The following is a 21,180-nucleotide window of genomic DNA, read 5'->3' on the forward strand; positions in this document are numbered from 1 at the left end:
CACTACTATGTATGATCCACCCAACGTTAAAGAGCAGGTTCAAACAAAAACAAGAAAACTGGAAATTCTCAGAAACCTCAAAGTTCGAGGGAAAGGCTTCCCTGGAGAGCCCTATGAGATGCCTAAGAACTGGCAGTCAAGCCTGCACACCATCCCTTGTAGATCACAGGGTGTTTCCCAGTTTGCTATGTTCTTCATGGTATTGAGGATGTAATCCAGGGACTTGATCACTCCAGGAACACACTCTACTACTGAGCTACACATCAGCCCCTAACCTATTTTATAAAATTAATATCATCCTGGTGAAAAACTGGTATTAAAAATGAAAATTAGTGCCAGCAAGATGGCTTAGTGGATAAACTGAGTTCCACCCCAGGAACTCACATGGAGGCAGAAGGTGAGACCTAACTACACAAAGTGGTCCTCTGAAAGAAAAAAAAAAAAAAAAAAACCAAAGCCAGGCGGTGGTGGCGCACGCCTTTAATCCCAGCACTCGGGAGGCAGAGGCAGGCGGATCTCTGTGAGTTCGAGACCAGCCTGGTCTACAAGAGCTAGTTCCAGGACAGGCTCTAGAAACTACAGGGAAACCCTGTATGGAAAAAACAAAACAAAAACAACAACAACAAAAAAGAAAACAAAGTGGTCCTCTGACCTCCACGTCTTGTGTACCGTTAAACACATACACACACAATGATAGATATTTTTAAATTACAGATAAAATTTTAAATTTTTAAATAGTAAAAAGTAGAATCCCTCCTGAAACAGACACCAAAAAAGCCTTTCACAAATATTAGCAAGTAGAAGCCAGGAACATTTGCACGCTCACACACAAACACACTATCACTCACTTCAACTATTTTTCTTTCTTTCTTTCTTTCTTTTTTTTTTTGTTTTGTTTTGTTTTGTTTTTGTTTTTCGAGACAGGGTTTCCCTGTAGTTTCTAGAGCCTGTCCTGGAACTAGCTCTTATAGATCAGGCTGGCCTCGAACTCAGAGATCCGCCTGCCTCTGCCTCCCGAGTGCTGGGATTAAAAGGCCTGTCCCGTCCCCGCCCCGCCCCCCCCCCCCCCCCCCCCCCCCCCCCCCCCCCCCCCGCCCAACTATTTTTCTTGAGACACAGTCTTACTATGTAACTCTCTCTGACCTGGTACTTGCTAATATAGACCAATATGACCCCAAACTCACACAAATCTGTCTTCTCCTCTTGAGTGCTGGGATTATAGACTTGTACACCACACCTGGCCTCATACTTTTTTATTCTAATATTAGAATTGAACCCAGAATCTCATCCTGGTTGGTTCCCATCTCTAGCAACACAAAAAAAGGTGGTGGTGGAAGGTGGGTGCCAGACATCCACTGGGGCACTTGCCCCCACGGCCCAGAAGCAGCCCCGTCTTTGCCCAGCCCTGTCACCCTACATTCCTGAGACCCCAGAATTCTATCCAAACCCAGCAGCCAGAGCCTGTGAAGGGAACAGCACGTGAGGGCAGAGCCTGAAGGCCACTACTCCATCCAGGTGATGGAAAGGCTGAAGCACCTTAACAACTTAGAAATGCATAAGAAGGGGGGGGGGATATGGCTCAGTGGTAGAGCACTTGACTGTAGAAATGCACAAGAGATGCAGTATCCCCTCTCTTTGAGGGGAAACCGAGGCTGGACCATGCTCGGCCCCAGATAGGACTCCAAGGTAAAGAGCTGCTGGATGAAGTTGCCAGGGTGCAAAACATGCAAGACTCATGAGAAAGGGGGGGTAGGTGAGACCTTAGTTACTTTTCAATTGCTACACTAAGATACCATGACCAAGACAACTTGTAACACTGTTTAATTTGAGGGCTGATGGTTCCAGAGGGTGAGTTCACTACCATCATGTAAGGAAGCATGGTAGCTGTCAGGCAGGCCCAGCGCTGGAGCAATACTTGAGGGCTTCCACGCTCTGTAAGGAGGAGTCAGAGAGGGCTAGGCGGGAATAGCATGGGCTTTTCGAAACCTCAAAGTGACAGACCTCCCCCAACAAGGCCACACCTCCCAGTCCTTCCTAAACAGCTCTCCCAACTGGGGACCCACCATTCACATATATGAGCGTATAAGGGCCATTCTCATTCAAACCACCACACTGAGCCTGCCCCTACTGGGGCAGACATACACAACAAGGCCAAGGCTTGCACAGGCTAAGCCAAGTGGCCCTCAGAAGGCACTAGCAGAGTGGGTCAGTGGGCAGGGACCAGCAGTCTCAGCAATCACCTCACAGCCCCAGCCAGGACCACGTGTACACAGGAGACTAGTCTCTCAGCTCATCCAGTGAACCCTACAAGCAGTCAGGAAGCCATGGAGAAGCACAGGCACCTGTCCCCTGAGAGCTGACATGCGCGTCACCGTCACAAGTGCGATGCAGCCGCCGCACCTCTCAGATTCTCTAACGGTTCCCACGGGAGCACTGAAGGTAAATATGTTAATTTGACTTCAATCATGACTTTAAAAAAAAAAAAAAAACAGCACACACTAGTTAAGGCACAGATCCTAAAAACTACTCAAACATATGTGTGCATTGCACGTACTCAGCAAAGTGGAAGTCTGTGTTCCTTTTTCGGGCCCAGAAGGCAGGATGCTCCCCTAAAGTGGACAATGAGGCCTCTTGGGTGGATGAGGAGGACAGGGAAAAGTGGGGTGTCTACCCAGAGTGCTATAGTATGGCAAGATAAGACAGGATTCTTACGTGGTCTGGCTGGCACACAACCATCCATGCTGGCCAAAGCAGTGGGTGCCATCCTTTGGATTCTAAGCACGGGACACTTTCTCTAAGCACAAGGCTTCAACCACTGAACCTACTTGAGCTAGCTCTGGGAGCCATCCAGGCCAAGCTAATAATCCAGAGTTCCTGGAAGTCCTCTGCAGGGACTGAGGGGCAGTCAGACACCCAGCTCTCAACTAGATAATAGGGACACTGTCACAGTATAGTCTAAAGGGCAGGACTGGTGGCCAGCCCTCCTTATGTTCAGGTGAGGGGACCCTATGGCCCAGTAGAAAGGACATGGAGGGGCAGACCCACTCAAAAGGGAGTAAAAAAGCCACCTAGCCCTCAGGGTAGGAAGGTGGGGCCAGGCCTGAAGGCACCTGGAGCTGGGGACCCTTTATCTCGTTCCTCTGGTCTCAGGAGCCCTAATCCCAACCTATGCTAATGTCCACGTGTTCACCAAAGAGGAGTGAGCCTGAGACCTCCCCCAACTGCCTATTCTGTGCCTCAGAACAGGAAGTTTCTAAACCTGGAAGCTTATGAACTCCAGGGAGGCCTCTAAAGCTCATCAAAATCCCTGAGACTCACACTGTGGCTTGAACAGCCAGCCCCATATGCCCCCATTGTTCTGGGAATGACCAGCAAGCTACTCAGTGTAGTTAGCTGTGCAGACGGGAGCCCTGTCAGACAGCTGCAAGCAACCATTCCTTGCTACAGGGGCTGCCAAGCTGGGGAGACCCTCAGATCTGAGCTGATTCTGTAACACTGGCTCAAGATCTGCCACATCCACCTCGACACAGAACCGCGTACCATCCAAGAATACCATACTGTATTCTGTAGAGACCCAGTAACTGAACCACGAGCCCCACTCTTTCCCCCTGCCCAGCGCAGCCTCTCTACACCACTCTTCTCTGAGCCGGGGCCTCTCGCTGCTCCACCTGGGTGCCCTCCTCTAGAGGCATCCAGAATCCAGTCTAGGTCCTATGAAACACAAGGGACGTGTACTGCCAAGTAGAGTCATAGGAACTTATCTGCATCCCAGAGCATCAATGCCTAGCCCTGCAGACAGAAGACTTTGGCTCACAGAGGGCACTTGTTGAATTCTCCAATTTGGGAGTAGTGCTTTGTGGGCCAGGTAGGGGCCCGAGTCTCAACAGAGGCACCACAGAAAAGGCAGAGTCTAAAAGAAACAGAACCACCTCAGAGCTGGCCAACTGTACCTGGCAAAACCACTCATCAGCAGGAGGTGATGAGGACACAGTCCTCTGATGCTCCAAGACAGTAGCCCCTCCTGTACCCTCTACCTCAAGGGCAAAGGAAACTTTCCCATGAACACCTGGACTTCTGACCAAGGAAGGAGGTAAACAGCCTTGGGGGAAGAAACAGGGTGTTTCCATATCAGAGAACCAAAGAAGACACAGGAAACAATCTAGAGGAGAGATCCCTGGCCAAATGGGGCCCTTGAGGCCGGTTCAGCACTCTCAGGATGCTGGAAACCCAAGCAAACACTGGCTCTCTCTGGGAGGCAATGGTGTTGGGGCTGCTTGCAGGCACATGGTTGGCAGAGCTAATGGAGCAACTTACACTCTCCACTCCCCAAGCAGAGCTAGGGCAGATGCAGGGACATGCCACTGGCTGTGTTTCCGTTACTCTGCACACCTGGGGGCTCCTCAGCCTCAGTCAGGATCACAAGTGAGGGACACCTGAATCCTTAGGGAAACCCTGGACCCAGAAAAGGGTGAGGGCTGCAATAAGCCAGCCACTGCTGCCCATTCAAGCCAGGACAGAGCTCTGCCCTGCCTTATTTACCCTTCCTGGATCACCTGACCACATCAACGACACCTGGCTCAGGTAACACGCATCAGCAGAGCTCAAAGGTTCGGAAGAATCCAGAGGTGGTCAGCAGTCACACTGATGCTCCGATGTCTTTATGCCACCTGATCCAGCTGGGGTCCACAGCAACTAGACTCCAAGACATCTGCAGGACTCTAAGAGAATGTCAGGACACAGCCATTGCTGGACCCAGCTCCTCTGTGACAGCCCTCCTGTCTGACCACACAGGGTCACTCCACCTCTTATGTCCTCCTCTATGAGATAGAAACAGGGGTAGCAGATCCTTCCCAAAGGTACTCCATCCAAAAGTACCAGCACCTCATCCCGAAAGCAGAACCATACGACCCAGAACCCAACAGTGTGCGGATGAAACTCATCAGTCCTTCTGCCCAAGTGCAAACAGGATGGAGGACCTTGGACTCCCAAGCCCAAGTGGTAGCTTTGACATCTGCTTGGTTCCTTGGGCCAGTGACTTGGCCTCTGGAAGTTCAGGGTTACCTCTGTCCTCCCTGCAAGGGAGGGGCAAGTGTATGTACTGGGCAGGCCAACTGGTGAGCCATGGCACTGGGCCAGCTGAATCCTACCAAACACAAGGGTGTGCCCACATGTCAGACCCCCTGCCTCCACTGCACCCCCCCCCACAGCTGACCAGCATCTCTCCCCAAATCACACCAGTGGCCCGCCCCTGGATCCCTGTTGGGGCATTATTCAGATATTTGAGCACCAGGAACACCTCCCCCAAAGCACCATCAAAAAGCACTGCACAAACAGCACAACTCCTGGGGTTCACTCTCTTCTCCCCTCAGGAAAAATCAGGCACTGTCTTCTGTAAGCAACTCATTTCCCATCACACACAGCCTACCTCAGACCAAGATTACCAGGTCCTGTCCTTCTCAGGCCCATGTAATTATAGAGTTTAAGGGAACACACAGGTGTCGCAGGGCTGTTCCTCCAGAGCAGACCTGGGCTTAGGACACAATGTGTCAATTTTCTACTGGTAAGACTGAGAAGTTTGTAGAGAGCTCTTCTGACCCTGTGCCCGTCGTCCTCAGCTTCAGAAACATCATTTCCTCTGGACTGAAGGTCAAAATGTCCTCCCGGGAGGGGCATGGGGCATACAGAGCTGGAGGGGGCAGGGACGACTGGGAACTGTTCTTAGAGGGTTGGGATTGGGTTTCTGTTCTGTTATTGATGATTTTTGTTTTGGAAAGCAGGGTCTCATTCTGCAGCCCCAGCTGACCTGGACTCACTCTGCATCCCAGGTTGGCCTGAAACTTTTGGCAAACTTCCTGTCTTAGTCTCTCAAATGCTAGGCCTATGAGCATGAGCCACCATGTCCCATTTCATCTGTTTATGATTTTTGAGATGAAGTCTCATTATATTATTCTGGCTGATCTCACATTCCTAGACCCAAGCAATCCCATGCCTCAGTCTCCCAAGCAGCTGGCACCACAGGTACACAACACCGAACCTGTTTGGTAAAAAAATTCAGGGTCAACTGGGCATGGCGGCACATGCTTTTGGATCCAGTACACAGGAGGCAGAGGCAGGTGCTCTGAGTTTGAGGCCAGCCTGGTCTACAGAGCAAGTTCCAGGACAGCTAGGGTTACATAGAGAAACCCTGTCTCAAAAAAAAAAAAAAAAAAAAAAAAAAAAAAGAACCACAAAAACAAATTAGATCCAGGAAAATTCCTAATCCAAAGGGCAGCGCAGTGAGGTGGGACCCTGGGGAAGGAGCTTGAGTCACAGGGCAGAGCTTCAAGAATGGATTTCCCATGGCTGGACAAACGGCTCAGCAGTTAAGAACACTCACCGGTTTTGAAAAGGACCAAATGGCAGTTCACAATTTTATGTATGTATTGTATGTAGTGCACATACATAAGTGGACACACACTCCAACACACAAAATAAAAATGAATTAACCTTTTTTTTTTTTTTAAAAAGTGTGGGTTGCCATCTCTAACCTGGGTCAGGTTAGCTATGAGGGGTCACAGAGCAACCTTCCGTGTGAGCTGGGGTTAGCACGAGCCCCTGCCCTGTCAAGAATCTATGAGGAGCAGGTATCAGTGACGTGCTCTTGGACTGAATTCAGCCCTGTGAACCCAAATGATCCTCTAGTCTCCGTAATCACCCAGTCTCGGGTGTCCTGTCACAACAGAAAGCAGACTGAGACAAAGACTGAGTAACGCTGGGGGCCAAAACTGAACGGATGAGAACCTGAGTCAAAGGCGACCAGGGGCTGCTGGTATTCCTGCAGGCTGGCCAGGACAAGAGAAACTCTTCCCCCACAGTCTGATCAGGAGGAGTGCAGCTTTGTAAAACCTTAACTACACATTCTGACCTTTGGAAGTGTTAACTTTCCAGCGCCAAGTCCTTCATCGTATACTATAGTCTGTCCTGACCACGCTGTCTGCCACAACTCTAAAGGGACCCTGCTAGTGTCAATCAAGAAGACCCAAGCACTCCGGGGTCCGGAGAGAAACAGGACTTGCAGCTTTGCCTCCATCAAACCTTTTTCTCCCCCTGCAGCGTCACAAACTAAGGAAGAACAGGGGACACAGACCATAAGCAGCACCACCCAGCACCAGCTTCGAGCTTCTCTACACGGACACCCACCCACCCTTAGGTTCCAGGGACAGGCTGTTCACAGGATGAACCATGCCTCTCAGTAGAGCTCTGTGAGTTCAAGGCCAGGCTGTTCTACATGTGGAGTTAGTTCCAGGTTTGACAGAGCTACACAGACTGCATCTCCAAAAAGAAGTAAGGGGAGCGGGAGAGACCTGGCGCTCCAGAAACAGTTACTGGTCGGGAACATACCCCGAACATTCCTCACCTCTCTTAGTTCTGCAGCTTCTGGCTTCTACTGAAGACTCAAGTCCTCTGCACACACTCAAGATCGTGTGCCTGACCCTTCCTCCACTGTGCCCACACGTTCCTCTACCAACGCCAGCCTTAGAGACTCTGGCAATAAATCAAGTGTGGCAATTCATGCCTATAAATCCTAGAACAACGGGAAGCTGAAGCAGGAGGATTGTGGTGACTTCAAGGGCAGTGTGGGCTACATGGTGAGTTTTAGGACATTTTGGGTTATAGTGAGAGACTGTCTCAAAACAAGAGAGAGAAAACTCAAACAACAGGTAAACATGTCCCCCAAGTGACTCGGAGCATGCCACCATCTCCAGCTCTAGAGGTGACACCAGAGGACACAGGGCTGCATGTGGGATGCTTCTGCCCAAGACATGAAAGCATGAGTCAGGGACACCACAAGTAGACCCAAATGGAAGGCATTCTCCCAACTGACCTGGACATTCCAGGTTCTCTGAAGCAAACCCTTGCTAACTCCATTCACAGCGGCACCTGGCCCACCAGGGTCCTCCAGCCGCCAGAGGGATGTCCATACGATCAGCTGTAACTCCGCACTTACCGGCACCTGCGACGAGGCAGATGAAGCTGGAAGGCATTAGTCAGCCATCAAGAGAACAACAATCCAGGCCGGGATCCCCTCATTTGAAAACTCAAACCAGGCCAGGATCCCCTCATTTGAAAACTCAAAGCTTCCTGACCACCACCTCACAGCTATGTAGACCCACATTTCTACAGGGTACAGAGACCAGAATCTCAAGCCAGTTTGCACCTGCCTCACAGTCGGTGGTCACCTCCCTAACAAAGGGTCAAGATGTTGTTCTGCTCCTTCTTTGTAATTTGGAGGATGTCTGAAAAGATATGTTAATTCGGCCGGCCTCCTAGACAGAGCTGGCACACAGAGCAGGAAGATAGGAAGCCCAAACAGAGACTGCATAGAAAGGTGTGGTCAAAGGTGTGTATGTGACCAGAGACATTCACCTGGTTACCTAGGAAACAGGATGCTAATGAATTACCCCCTCAGTTTATGTTTTGTTACAAAAGGCTGTTTGGAGCAGAAACGAGGAACTTTCAGGATGTGAACTCAGGATTTCAAGAGGGATCACTGAGAATCTCCCGATAAAGCCATGTGAGTTGTGTCTTTAATCTCACGCCTCCCCTCTGGTCAGGAGAAATAATTAATTTATTTCAGCTGGCACGAAACCCCAACACAGCTGAACCAGGACATGGGTCAAAGAAGTCATTCCACTGGGGAAGCCAGCTTGGGAGAACACACCTGTAACCCTAGGGAGGGAGAAGCTGAAGCAGGAGAATCAAGAGTTGGAAGCCAGCCTCCAACTGGATTACACAGTAGGGGCTGTTCTTAAGAAAACAGAAACAAACCAAGCCCTCCAATACAAATAGGGCTACTGAGATAGCTCACTGGGGTAAAGGAGTTTGTCACCAAGCCTGATCACCTAAGTATGTGATGCCTGGAAGTCACATGGTGGGAGGAAGGAACAAACTCATCCATTCTGTTATGCTGTGTGTGTGCACGCACACACACAGCAAGCAGGGCAGTGATGGTGTGTGCCTTTAGTACTAGCACTCAAGAAATGATCCAGTGATACTCTGTGTAAAAATTCACTAACGATAAATGTTATTAAAATGTCCGTGGAACAGCATTTCTCTGATCATTTTACATAAAAATAGGGGCTGGAGAGATGGCTCAATGGTAAAGAGTATTGCCTGCTCTTCCAAAGGTCCTGAGTTCAATTCCCAGCAACCACATGGTGGCTCACAACCATCTGCAATGAGGTCTGGTGCCCTCTTCTGGCCTTCAGGCATACACACAGACAGAATATTGTATACATAATAAATAAATATTTAATAAATAAATAAATAAATAAATAAATAAATAAAGTGACATCTACTTTCATGTATTACTATAAAATCCAAGGCAATAAAAGCTTCGTACCAGGTGGTGGTGGTGCACGCCTTTAATCCCAGCACTAGGGAGACAGAAACAGGTGGATCTCTGTGAGTTCAAGGCCCGTCTGGTCTACAAGAGCTAGTTCTAGGACAGGCTCCAAAGCAACACTGAGAAACCCTGTCTCAAAAAAACAAAACAAAACAAACAAAAAAAAAACAAAACAAAAAAAGAAAACAAACAAAAAAGTTTTTGTGATTTGAATCATTACTTTCTTATTAGTAGTTTTTTTAAACTACCACTTACTGAATACCCTTTATGTGTTATGTATATGTTGACTTTAATTTACAATAATTAATTTTTTGTTAATTTCTGTTACTGATTTTTACATGGGCTGGAGAGATGCCTCAACTGTTAAAGGCTAGGCTCATGTACAAACGTACAAAAATAATTATATAACACTCCTGTCCTCCCCCTTTGCCTTCTTGTTGGTTTACTTACTATGCAGTAAATGAAATGTAGCATTATTTATTTTATGTAATTGTTCTTAATGAACACTCTTAAGTATAGCACGATTAACAAAAACCCAGAGACAGAAACTGTTCAACCTGAAGGTCAGAAAAGCAAAACAGCCAGCCACTGGTTCTTACCTCTACCTCAGTCGGAAACAGCGATCCTGCCTCCAGGAATCTATCTCAGAATGAGACTGAGAGAGCTGCGTCCTCCCATTTTATATTCCCCTCTAGGGCTGGGATTAAAGGCGTGCCTCACTACCGCCCTGTTTCTATGGCAAACTAGCGTGGCTACTGGGATTAGAGGTGCAGTGTCACCACTGCCTGGTCCATAAGGCTGAGCAGTGCGGCGGTTTTACTCTCTGAACTTCAGGCAAGCTTTATTTATTAAAATACAAATGGAATATCACTACATCTAACTGTTGCTGCTGTCCTAGTTTCTGTTTGTTGTATTAAAGGCACCACAACCAGCTGGGCAGCAGTGGCCCACGCCTTCCATCCCAGCACCTGAGAGGCAGAGGCAGGCGGACCTCTGAGTTTGAGGACAGCCTGGTCTACAGAATGAGTTCCAGGACAGCCAGGGTTACAGAGACAGCCTGTATCAAACAAAACAAACAAAAAAATCAAACAAAATATAGGAAGCAGAATTCCAGTTACTTCCTAGTCACTGCTACTACTATTGCAGTGTAGTCAATAATAAACTATTCTTCAAAATAAATAAGTAAATGTCTCAGATTCACTGAAAATATCAAATTACCTTCAAGCCACACAAAAGTTTTTTTTTTTGTTTGTTTTTTGTTCTTAAAAAGATAGTAGCTGGGCAGCTGCGCGGAGACTCGTGGAACACGTGTCACCAGGGCGGCGGGTGAACAGGCAGTGCAGCGGCGGGTTAACGGCACAGACACAGAAAATAGACATAAAGCTTTATTAAAGGAGAGAGGAAGAGGGAGAGGGAGAGGGAGAGGGAGAGAGAGAGAGAGACAGAGAGAGAGAGAGAGAGAGAGAGAGAGAGAGAGAGAGAGAGAGAGAGAGAGAAACAGAGAGAGAGAGAAACAGAGAGAGAAACAGAGAGAGAGAAACAGAGAGAGAAACAGAGAAGGGGGAGAGACAGAGGCACATGTGCACACGCAAAAGGGGACAGTGAGAAAAGAGAGAGGGAAAAGATTCAGGATGACTCCGAGAGACGAGAGGTCGCTGGGAGTGGGCGTGGAAAGGGGCGGGGACCAAAAGAATAACACACCCCACTGACACCAACGTCAGACTGGCAGGGCTGCTGCTGGTCCAGACACCAGCTTGGCACTAGGTCCCAGGAGCAAACAGAGGGAAGAGGCTGTGCAAGGAGGCAACAGCATCGGTGCAGGCAAGGTCAAGTGTGCCAAGAACTGTGCCACCATCCTTCCCTGCAGTACACGCTGGTGTGCACCCCAAGGAGATCTCATCCCTTCAACCTCCCTAAGGCCGCACTGTCTGTCCCTGTACCAGCCATGTCACCCCAGGACTTCACTGTGACCCACGCGCTTCAGTTTCCAGGCCACTTCATGTGACACAGACTCACCGCTAAACTGGGTTACAATAATTAACACAACGCCTGCCTGCCTCTCCTATCCCAAAGCTTATGTAAGCCTCGGCCCCATTTCCCTCCTTTGGCCCCCTCTGCTTTGCTCTTCCAAACATCTCTAGCTGGACTGCTACTCACACATCCTCGGCAAAGCTTTGAGACGCAGCGGACGCTGTGCTGAGAGGCCCATCCGGCTGGCAAGTACTGCAAGAGCCACCAAGCACAAAGGTTTTCTGTGCTGGACCAAAACTTCATATCCCCACTCCCCAAAAAGCTTCAACAGGGCCTTATTCACAAACAGGGCTGGTTAAGGAGCTGAACTGTGCTCATCCAGAGTTAAAGGGAAGAATGGTGCGGACAAGGTGAAACGTGTCTACAACTGTAGAGCCAGAAGAAGGTGAGAGGGGCCTGGATGTCTGCTAATGTTTTCAGGATTCATTTAGGGAAAGGGCAGGAGAGATTGCTTAGTAGCTAAAAGCACTTGCTGCTCTTCCAGAGGACCCAGGCTCCATTCCCAGCACCCACACGGCAGCTCAGAACTATCTGCAATTCCTATTTAAGAGATCCAACACCCTCCTGGCCTTCATAGACACCAGGTACACATAAGGTGCACGGACATACATTCATGCAAAACACCCATACACAAATATTTTTTTAATTAAAAAAAAATTAGCTGAAGCCGGGCGGTGGTGGCGCACGCCTTTAATCCCAGCACTCGGGAGGCAGAGGCAGGCGGATCTCTGAGTTCGAGGCCAGCCTGGTCTACAAGAGTTAGTTCCAGGACAGGCTCTTAAAAAAAAAGCTGCAGAGAAACCCTGTCTCGAAAAACCAAAAAAAAAAAAAAAAAAAAAAAAAAAATTAGCTGATGGGAATGCAAGCTGGTACAACCCCTTTAGATGTCAGTGTGGCGATTTCTCAGAAAATTAGGAAACAAACTTCCTCAAGACCCAATAATACCACTTTTAGGTATATATCCAAAGGATGCTCAATTGTGCCATAAGTACATGTGCTCAACTATGTTCATAGCAACATTCTTTATCATAGCCAGAACCTGGAAACAATGTAAATGCCCCTCAATCGAAGAATCGATTTAAAAAAATGTGGTACATTTACACAATGGAGTACTACACAGCAGAAAAAAATAACGACAGCTTGAATTCTGCAGGAAAATGGAACTAGAAAACATCATTTTGAGTGAGGTAACCCAGACCCAGAAAGACAATTATCACATGTACTCACTCATAGGTGGTTTTTAAACATAAAGCAAAAAAAGCCAGCCTACAAACCACAATCCCAGAGAACTTAGACAACAATGAGGACACTAAGAGAGACTTACATAAATCTAATCCACACGGGAAGTAGAAAGTATAAAAAGAAAAGATCTCCTGAGTAAATTGGGAGCATGGGGACCTTGGGAGAGGATTGAAGGGGAGAGGGGAGAGGCAGGGAGGGGAGCAGAGAAAAATGTAGAGCTCAATAAATATCAAATAAAAAATTTTAAAGATGTTTTATGTGTATGAGTGTTTTGCTTTATTTATGTATAGGCATGTGAACCACCTGGGACTGGAGATATAGATGGTTGGAGCCACCCTGTAGGTGCTGGGAACCAAACCCAGGCCTCTGAAAGAGCAGAGGTTAAGTGCTCTTAACTGCTGAGCCATCTCTCTGGTTTTGTTTACACTTATCTGCTTTTAGTGCCTTTTAGGTCAGCCTAAGGCTATCATCCTTTAAAACAATGCCCCTCCTGCAGACCACACACAGTCTAGGCGGCAGTCCTACAGCAGCCATCATAAGCTGAGGGGTAGGGAGCAGCATGAAAGAGGTAGCTGGCTATGTAATTAGGAAGACAACTCTTTGGACACCCTAGGATATGACACAAGGTGGCCTCCCTAGAGCTGACCATGGATCAACCCTGGCCAGCGACCCTGATGACTAAAATGGGGTGCTGTATGCTATTCAGAGCTCATGATCAGCTTCCCTCATTTCATGCACAGAGAAACTGAGGCCCTGGATCAGGACCCAAGTGCAGTGGTGGGCAGGGCCCACACCTCAAGAGGATTCTGGGTATGAAAATCTAGCACTGTGGGCAAAAGCCACGAGGAATAAGCATCAATATGATCCTTGAGAATGTCCCATACCTTTTTACCAGATGCCAGATTCTGCACCACCCCAAATCACGCTTGCAGCCCCCACCCCACGTGCACGCTCTCACCCTTTGCCCTGGAAAAACTAAGCCCCCCCCCCAGGAAGGTTCCTACTTTCCAGACCTTGGTTATGCATCAGACTTGGGGTACAGGAAGGAGATTTGGTGACACCCAGTGGGCTTCAGCTTCACCGCACTAGAGAGGGGCATCTCTGGTGAACCAACTACTGGGCTTTCACTGGTACCAGGTAGACACTGTTTCTAGGAACACACACACACACACACACACAACAGGCCTTGACTCTGTTACAGTGAACAGTGTAGCCAGACCGCACCACATCCATCAGGATGAACTTGGAGGGTACACAGGGGAGAACACTACCTCCTTGTAAGGCTGTAGCTGCCACCAGATCCCCAAGACCAGCACAGCAGGACATACCCTGCCAGAGCACACCCTCTCCCAGGTGCTGCCCCTGTGCCCAAAACCAGCGGGGCAAGTGCTCCCCCCCCATGGCCATTCCTGGAGGCAGCTGAGCTGCAGAAGCTGAGTGTCCATGTCAAGAACCAGCCACAGTCACATCACAGCACTGTCACCCCAGAGAGAGGCAATGCCACACCACAGCAAGCCTGCCCATCACTGTAGCAAAGGTGAGCAAAGGATGTGGGTGGGGCTCCACAGACCCAAGGTGCTGGGCTGCTGCTAAACCTAAGAACCAGGAAGGCCAAGGCCTGGGTACACAGGGTAAGGGGAAAGGAAGAAAAAGCCTCAGGCCCAAGGACAAGGGCCGGGAAGCCAGACTGCCGCCCCCCCCCCCCCCCGCAAGGATTCCCCAGCCGCGGGCAATTTGCATAATATTCTTTGCAAGTTAATATCAGACTGATAATGATCTCGCTCACAGCAGAGCGGCTGAGGCGCTGTTACAACACTAAGTAATCATATTTTAAATTATGTTTCCCTTTATAGAAAGGTGTTGCAGAAACACAGCCATGAAATCTGTCTGTTGCAGCCCACTGCCAACCACCTGACCAGCTCCAGCACTGCCAGGTGCCCACAGAGCTATCCCGGGGAGCTGGTCCAAGGGACAGAGAGGGGCTGCTGGCCATGGGTCACATGAGCACACGAGCTCACATATGTAAACATGGATATGTGCACCTGTGCAAACACATCTGACCTGCCTGCCCAGAAGCCACACACTGCTGCCCTGAGAAGACCTGGGGATTCCCTGCTTCCCATTGCCCAAAACCCTAACCAGAAACATCAGTGTCCCCTTAAACAGTCACAGGCCAAGGAGAGTGAAGGGATAGAGGGAGAAGAGACTCTCATCACCCACTCCCAGCACCTCTGGGGTCTCCCAATGCAAAGCCACACCCCAAATGCACATCTTACTGCCAAGCAGGGATGGATGGGCCCTGCGCCTGCCCCCAGTGAGGGAGCCAAGCTTTCCCATTTTCTACTCTCTTCATTTCGGAACCAGAACTGGCCACTCAACCTCTATTTTCTTAAAAGCTTTCCCCCCCTTTTTTTTAATTTAAAAAAAAATCCAATTATAGCACAAATCTCTCAGCAGGGGTCAGTGTGGAATAAGAATAGCCAAAGTTAATGGCCATGACACAGGCAAGATAAATGCCTGAAGGGTTTCAAAAGTTGTATGATGCAGATTTCATTAACATTTTAATTGTAATGTATCTTTTTAATCTTCTCTCACCCTAATGGCTTTCTATCAAAAAAAAAAAAAAAAACTGCTGACAACAAGGAAAAGTATCAATATACAAAATTTAACAAAGGCGCTTAGTAGCGCAATAGTAACTAGATAAAATGAGCAAAAACTGTGTTAACATTGTGATTTTTTTAAGAGCAGAGTCAAGAGTGGAGAGGGCAGAGGAGAGGAGGGAGGCCAAGGACGAAGCCCCAGGGCTCCAGGAGGGAAGGGGATGGCCCAGTACTGGGGTGCCACAGAAGGCAGCAACAGGACAGGACAGCAGGTCCTCCCAACCCCCGCCGCACCCCAGCAATACAAGAGATGAAGGGCTGGGGATGAGAAGGGACACTCAGCTGCTCCCATCAAGAGGTCGCCAGCATTTCACACTGGAAAGGCTGCCTCACCAGCAGGCACCAGAGCCCACTATGCAGTCAAGGGCCTCAGCCCACTCCTGACTACGGACACACTTATTACCTCTGACTTCTAAAAATGATGGTTTTCAAAGTATTCCTGGCTCTGACTACAGAGGAATGGGGGCATTTTTATTTTCAATAATCAACAGGCATTCCGTGGAGGCTGGCTTTGCTGGACCCAATGTACTCGACCCGACCCCAGATCCTCCTGCCTTTCAGACTGCCATCTCTCTCCACTGGAATGCCAGGGGGCACTGACCACCCCAGGGCCAGACAGCTCAAAGGCGTGACTCCCTGCTCACCCCCAGTGACTATATAAGGGCACTTTCAGGCCCCATTGATCCCGCCCCATGCCCCGCCCCACCCCACCCCTGCCTGCTTCCCAGACACCAGTGAGGGGCGGGCCTAGAGCTGGAGGCCCATCTGTGGCCGGATACCCTCCTGGATGCCAGGCTTGATGCAAGGAGGAGGGGCAAGATTCCTAAGAGCCCCAGCCAGCTCTTCCCCGGGGACCTGGAAACAACTCCAGAGAAAAAGCCTCCTTCTTCCTGGGACTGCACCAGCCTCCCCTTAAAGGGCCAGCAATATTCCCACCAAGGGTCTCACCATCCCAATGGCACAAGCCAGGCAGAGCCAGCCAGCCAGCTGGGAGACCTGGAGTGGAACCCAAACAGGGAGGGCCGCACAGCCTGAGGAGGGGGCAAAAGCTCCAGTAATCTGATCTTAGGTTCCCAATCAAGCAGCTTCGAGAACCCAGGCCCGGTACTGCAGACACCAGGGCAGGCAGGGCCCTGGGTCAGAGTCCATTCTCCACTCTGCTCAGAGGACTCCTGGACTCCCGTCTGGGCAAGGGACAGGACTCCAAACAGAGGACTCAGAGACACCACTATGTTCATGGGCCTGTAGTATGGAGACCCAGCCACAAGGGTCTCTGCTTTTAAAACCTGAACTTGCAAGCTCAAAGACAAGCCTGGCTCTAGGAAAGTGAGGACTGCGGGTGTTGCCAACAAAGGCAGGCCTGGGAAGAGTGAGAATTTGCTAAACCAGCAAAAGAGGTTGCCAGGATCCTTGCATTGGAGAGCGAGCAGGCCAGAGTAGTCACCTCAGGCCAGATCACAGGCTGCTTCTCCAGTGGTGGGGGCCCGGCCAGGGGTGGCAGAAGGATGAAAGGAAAAGAAACCCAGGAGGCAGTAGCAGGGGAGGCTGTGGGCAGGGCTACCCATATCTGAGAAACCAGGTAGAGACTACGCTAGCTAAAATTCCCCCACCACCTCGTGATAACGCGGGACCAGACTCCTCACACTGCCTTAGAGAAGTATAAGGTAGAGGTAATCCGGGAATAGTCCAGAAACTCCAGTTTTGGGGTGAGGGGAGCAGCAAGCCAGCTCTAAACAGGTTTCTGAACCCCTCCATCACCCAGGCAGGGCAGACTCCACAAGCTCCCTCATGGGGCCAGGTGCAGGCAGCCTATACCTGCCAGGAGCAGCTAATGCCAGTGTCCCAGGGGCTGGTGGTACCTGTCTCCTGCATCACCACAGGGCTCTGCTCCCTTCTCCAAGGCCTGGAGCAGTGTGTTAGAACACACACCTGTTATTTCAGGTTTTAGGTGGCTGGAGGATCAGGGCTTCAAGGTCATCCTCAGCTACATATTGAGTTCAAGGCCAGCCTGAACTACCTAAGACTCAGTCTCAAAAATAATCAAAGCAAAAACAGGTCTTAAAGTCCACAGTTTCCTCAGCCCAGGGTGACCCCCTAGAGACATAGCCATGGGTACCAGCATCCATCCCCCATTCCAACCAGCCAAAACTCCTCAGAGCTGGAAGGCAGCTTTTGTCATCCTGCGAAGCCAGGCCCAGTTTGAGGCCAGCATGAGCCAGGCATAGCACATAAGCAGCTATCAAGGCAAGGTTGGGTACCAACAGTGAAAGCAGCATACCCGGGGTGTGGGGGGGGGCATCAAAGTCACTTTCTCAAATATGCTCCTTAGGCTGGGGCTTTGTGGCAGATGAAAACAGGGACTGAGGCCTGACAGTGGTTCATGATCACTCAGCAACCCACCCCTACACCCAAGCTGCCTTCAAACACCGCCCCCCCCACCCCCGGTGTAAGCTCTCCAGAGGACTCCCTGGAAGCCACCAGGCTAGAGAAGCAGAGCCCACAAGCCAGGGGATAGGGTGATTTCATGGGCTAAGGCGTACAGAAAACAGGTCTAGGGAAGGGAGTGGAGGAAACACGGACAGCCAGAGCTGGCAGCCACCGGGTGCCATGTGCACTCTAGGATCAAGGATGTCAGAGGCAGGGACTCAATTCTTGTTGGGGCAACCACAGCTCTCGGTTTCTGCCCCATTAGTGCTGGATCCCTACGCCAGGATCAGACAAGACCCTAGCGATCACATCGACACCCCCACACACATGCAAATCAGGCAGGAAGGACCTCTGTGGCAAACAGGGCCTCTGTGCACCAACCAGTTCACTGTTCTGAGAGGACAAATGCAGGCTCAAGAACTAGTCTGAAAAAAGGGCTTGGTGAGGCTGTCAAAGTCATGTATGAGCCTCTCTCCCAGGAAGAGGCACTCTGGACGCCCCACACATAATGCCAGCAGTCCATAATTCAGACTGATGGTGGATGCAGAGCCCAGGAGCAGCTTGGTGCTCAGCTCTTGCAGCACAAGCGTTTCTCTCTGACAGTGTTTCCCAGCACTCTAAATGGCTGCGAGCTCCGGGAATCAGCGGGGTTCAGATGCCAGGGTGCGCAGGCAGCCTTCACCCAGCACCATCCTGCCATGTGCATGACCACCGAGAAAAGATCTCTGGTCACTGAGAACTGACAAGTGATACCTCCTTCTACTTGTGCTAATTCCAACCAGCTGGCCCAAAGAACAAGGGACAGCTGCGCCTGGGTCTCACCTCTTTCCTTCATCTGGGCTCCAGCAGAGGTGCCACCCTATAAGGAAGTGCCACAGAGCATCCTTGAAGGAATGAAGAGTGAAGAACACTGGTGGATGGAGTGGGTGGCTCCACATGCCTGGATAAGATTGTTGGAGGTTGGGACTAGACAGAATGCCGGCTGTCCATCCCCTAGCTGAGCAAGCCTTGTCCCCTCAGCTGTGAAATGAAAAGTCACAGCCAACTCTCCCAGGACATCATGAGGATTAAAGACCACACAGACTGCAGAGCCCCACGGGACATCCTACCCTGATCTTTGGTCAAAATGGAAAAAAGGGAATAGCAGTCAAGAACTTGTAGGAGGAAGAGGACAGAAAAGGGAACCAGAGGCAGGGAGTAGGGTTAGAGAGCTGCACCTGGGAGGACCGGGACATGAACCTGCACATCAATTGCCCAGAGGGCTTTACTGGATCATGACCCAGCCCTCTCCACCCCTTTATTGGCTCGGCGGCAACACTTCGCAGAGCTACACCTGGCTCCATCGGGAAGCTCCAGTAAGAGGGAGCAGGGGACAGTGAAAGTTGCCGGTGAAGTAAGCTCCAGGGAGCAGAACAGGGGAGCCCACATACCCTAGGGCTCAAAAAGCACCAGGAGGAAGATATCAGCAGTTAGCAGGGCTGAACAGATCTGCCCGGGGAAACGAACCCGGAAAAGGGCTAAAGCGACCCCGCTGACTCCCGCAACAAAAGCACAAAAGGAGCAGGTACCGAGTCCTAGCCTAGGGTAAGAAGTCTTTGAGACGCCCAATCTCACCTCCCCCAGCCCCAAACACCCCTAAGTTTTCTTGGAGAAGAGTCCGGAGACCTTAACAACTTTGCAGAGATGCAGAAACAGGGACAAGCCAAAAGCCCCCTCCCACCGCAGAGACCCCCAGTGTCTTCCAAGGTTGGAGTTATCACCAGATAGAAAGGGAGGCAGTGACGACCCCTGACCACAAACTGGCCCACCTAGCTAGAGAGGGCGGGCACGGGCCGAGTCTGATGCGCAGACGCGCTGCCTCTGACCTGGCCGGCCAGGAGGGGTGTGTCCCCTGTGCCTTGGCCAGGGGCCAGTGTCATCAGGGCTTTCCCTCCCGTCCCGGGCAGACCCGGGGTCTCCCGTGGCCAAAGGACCCCGGCGGGAAAGGAAGACGCTAGCGCTCCGGGAGCTCCAGCTCTGGAAGGGCCGGGGCCGGGCTCTGGGCCGGGACAGCTCGGCGAGCCGGCCCTCTCAGCCCCGCGGCCCGCGCGCAGCTCCAGCGCGGCCCGCACCCCACTCGGCCGCGCCCCGGGCGCGCGGCGGGCACTGCGGCAGTCAGCGGGTGCGCAAGTTGGGCGGCCGCGCCGCGGAGTTTGCGGGAAGTGCGGGCGGGACGACTGGCCCGCGGCGGAAACGGCGCGACGCGCGCCAAGTTGGCCGTACCTGCGGGCACCCGGCCCGGTCCGGCCTGGGCAGCTGCGGCGCCGCCCGCGGCAGGAAGTGCTCCGGCGTCCCCGAGCTCCGGCGCCCGCGGACTTTCTTCGACCTCGCCCAGCACCGGCGGCCGCACCGCGGCGGGGGCGGGGCGCGGGGGAGGCGCCCGCGGGCTGTTTAAAGGGACAGAGCGCCGACCGCGCGCGCGCGCGCGTACTCGTCGCCAGGTGGACGCGGGAGAGGGAAGCCCAAGGGGGTCTGGTGGGAGATCCCGACACCGAGAGTTGCTGCGCCAGTCCTCCCGAGCGCTTAGCGTCCGAGACTGCGCGAGGCACCGGAGGGGCTGGGGTCAGCGGCCGGACAGGGGAACAACCTGGGGCGCCCGGCCCCAACCTCTTAATTCCCCGCGGCCGCGCTTACAAACCCACCAGCCTTAGATAGGAAATCGCGTGACCAAGCAACCTTGGAGCAAGTACCTCCGGGCGCGAGTACCTCCTGCCCACAGACTTAACAGCCAGCAGTCTGGAGGAGATTCGAGTATTGCAGCCGGATGGGATCCAGGAGTGTAACAGCCCCTAGTCACCGGGCTCTCTGTTCGCCCAAAGCCCTACTCTAGTGACACATCTGGTTTTAAGTCAAATGTCTAGAAATTAAACCGGCCACACTCCTGAAAGTACCCAGGAGTCCCCTGTTTACCCCTCCCAACCTAAGTCCCTTTGTGCTCAGGCACCAGTGCCATTTGAGGGTCACAGCCATCCTTGACCCTATACCCACACGGGTGGCGCCAGGAAAGAGGTCATGAGCAAGGTCACTGGGAAGGGCATTAAGTGAACAAAGTTGACCCATCCCTTCCCAAGACCTTGGCTGCTGGCTAAGGTCATTGACAGGCATTAGCTTGCGGGAGCATCCTGGACCCTGGCCTCAAGCTTAGTCCTTTCTTTGGTCAGAACTGACCCTTGACCTGAACTTGGCTTCAGTTCTGCTTCCAGAAAACACCTCCATCCGCAACCCCACCCTGACATCACACTAGCTCATTCCCCTGTCTGCCCACCCAGAAGATGGCTATGGAACCTCAATCCTGGGCTTTCCCCAGAACCCCACTTAGATCTATCTAAATTTGGCCCCAGGTCCAAAGCCCAGCCCCACATTGCCAGCCTCTTTAGGGCAGTCTGATTTATTCAA

General features: G+C 51.3%; 1 protein-coding gene across 1 annotated transcript in view; it reads right to left on the reverse strand.

Annotated features, from left to right (window-relative positions):
* Window positions 1–20,109, reverse strand: part of Nacc2 (NACC family member 2) — a 70,510-nt gene extending 50,401 nt beyond the window's left edge. The window contains 1 exon segment of the mRNA XM_038336485.2: window positions 20,008–20,109. The gene's annotated coding sequence lies outside the window, so the exon portion shown is untranslated.
* Window positions 20,110–21,180: the final 1,071 nt, after the last annotated feature.

This window comes from Arvicola amphibius, chromosome 7 (genome assembly GCF_903992535.2).
Source record: "Arvicola amphibius chromosome 7, mArvAmp1.2, whole genome shotgun sequence".
In the NCBI taxonomy this organism is placed as follows: domain Eukaryota; kingdom Metazoa; phylum Chordata; class Mammalia; order Rodentia; family Cricetidae; genus Arvicola; species Arvicola amphibius.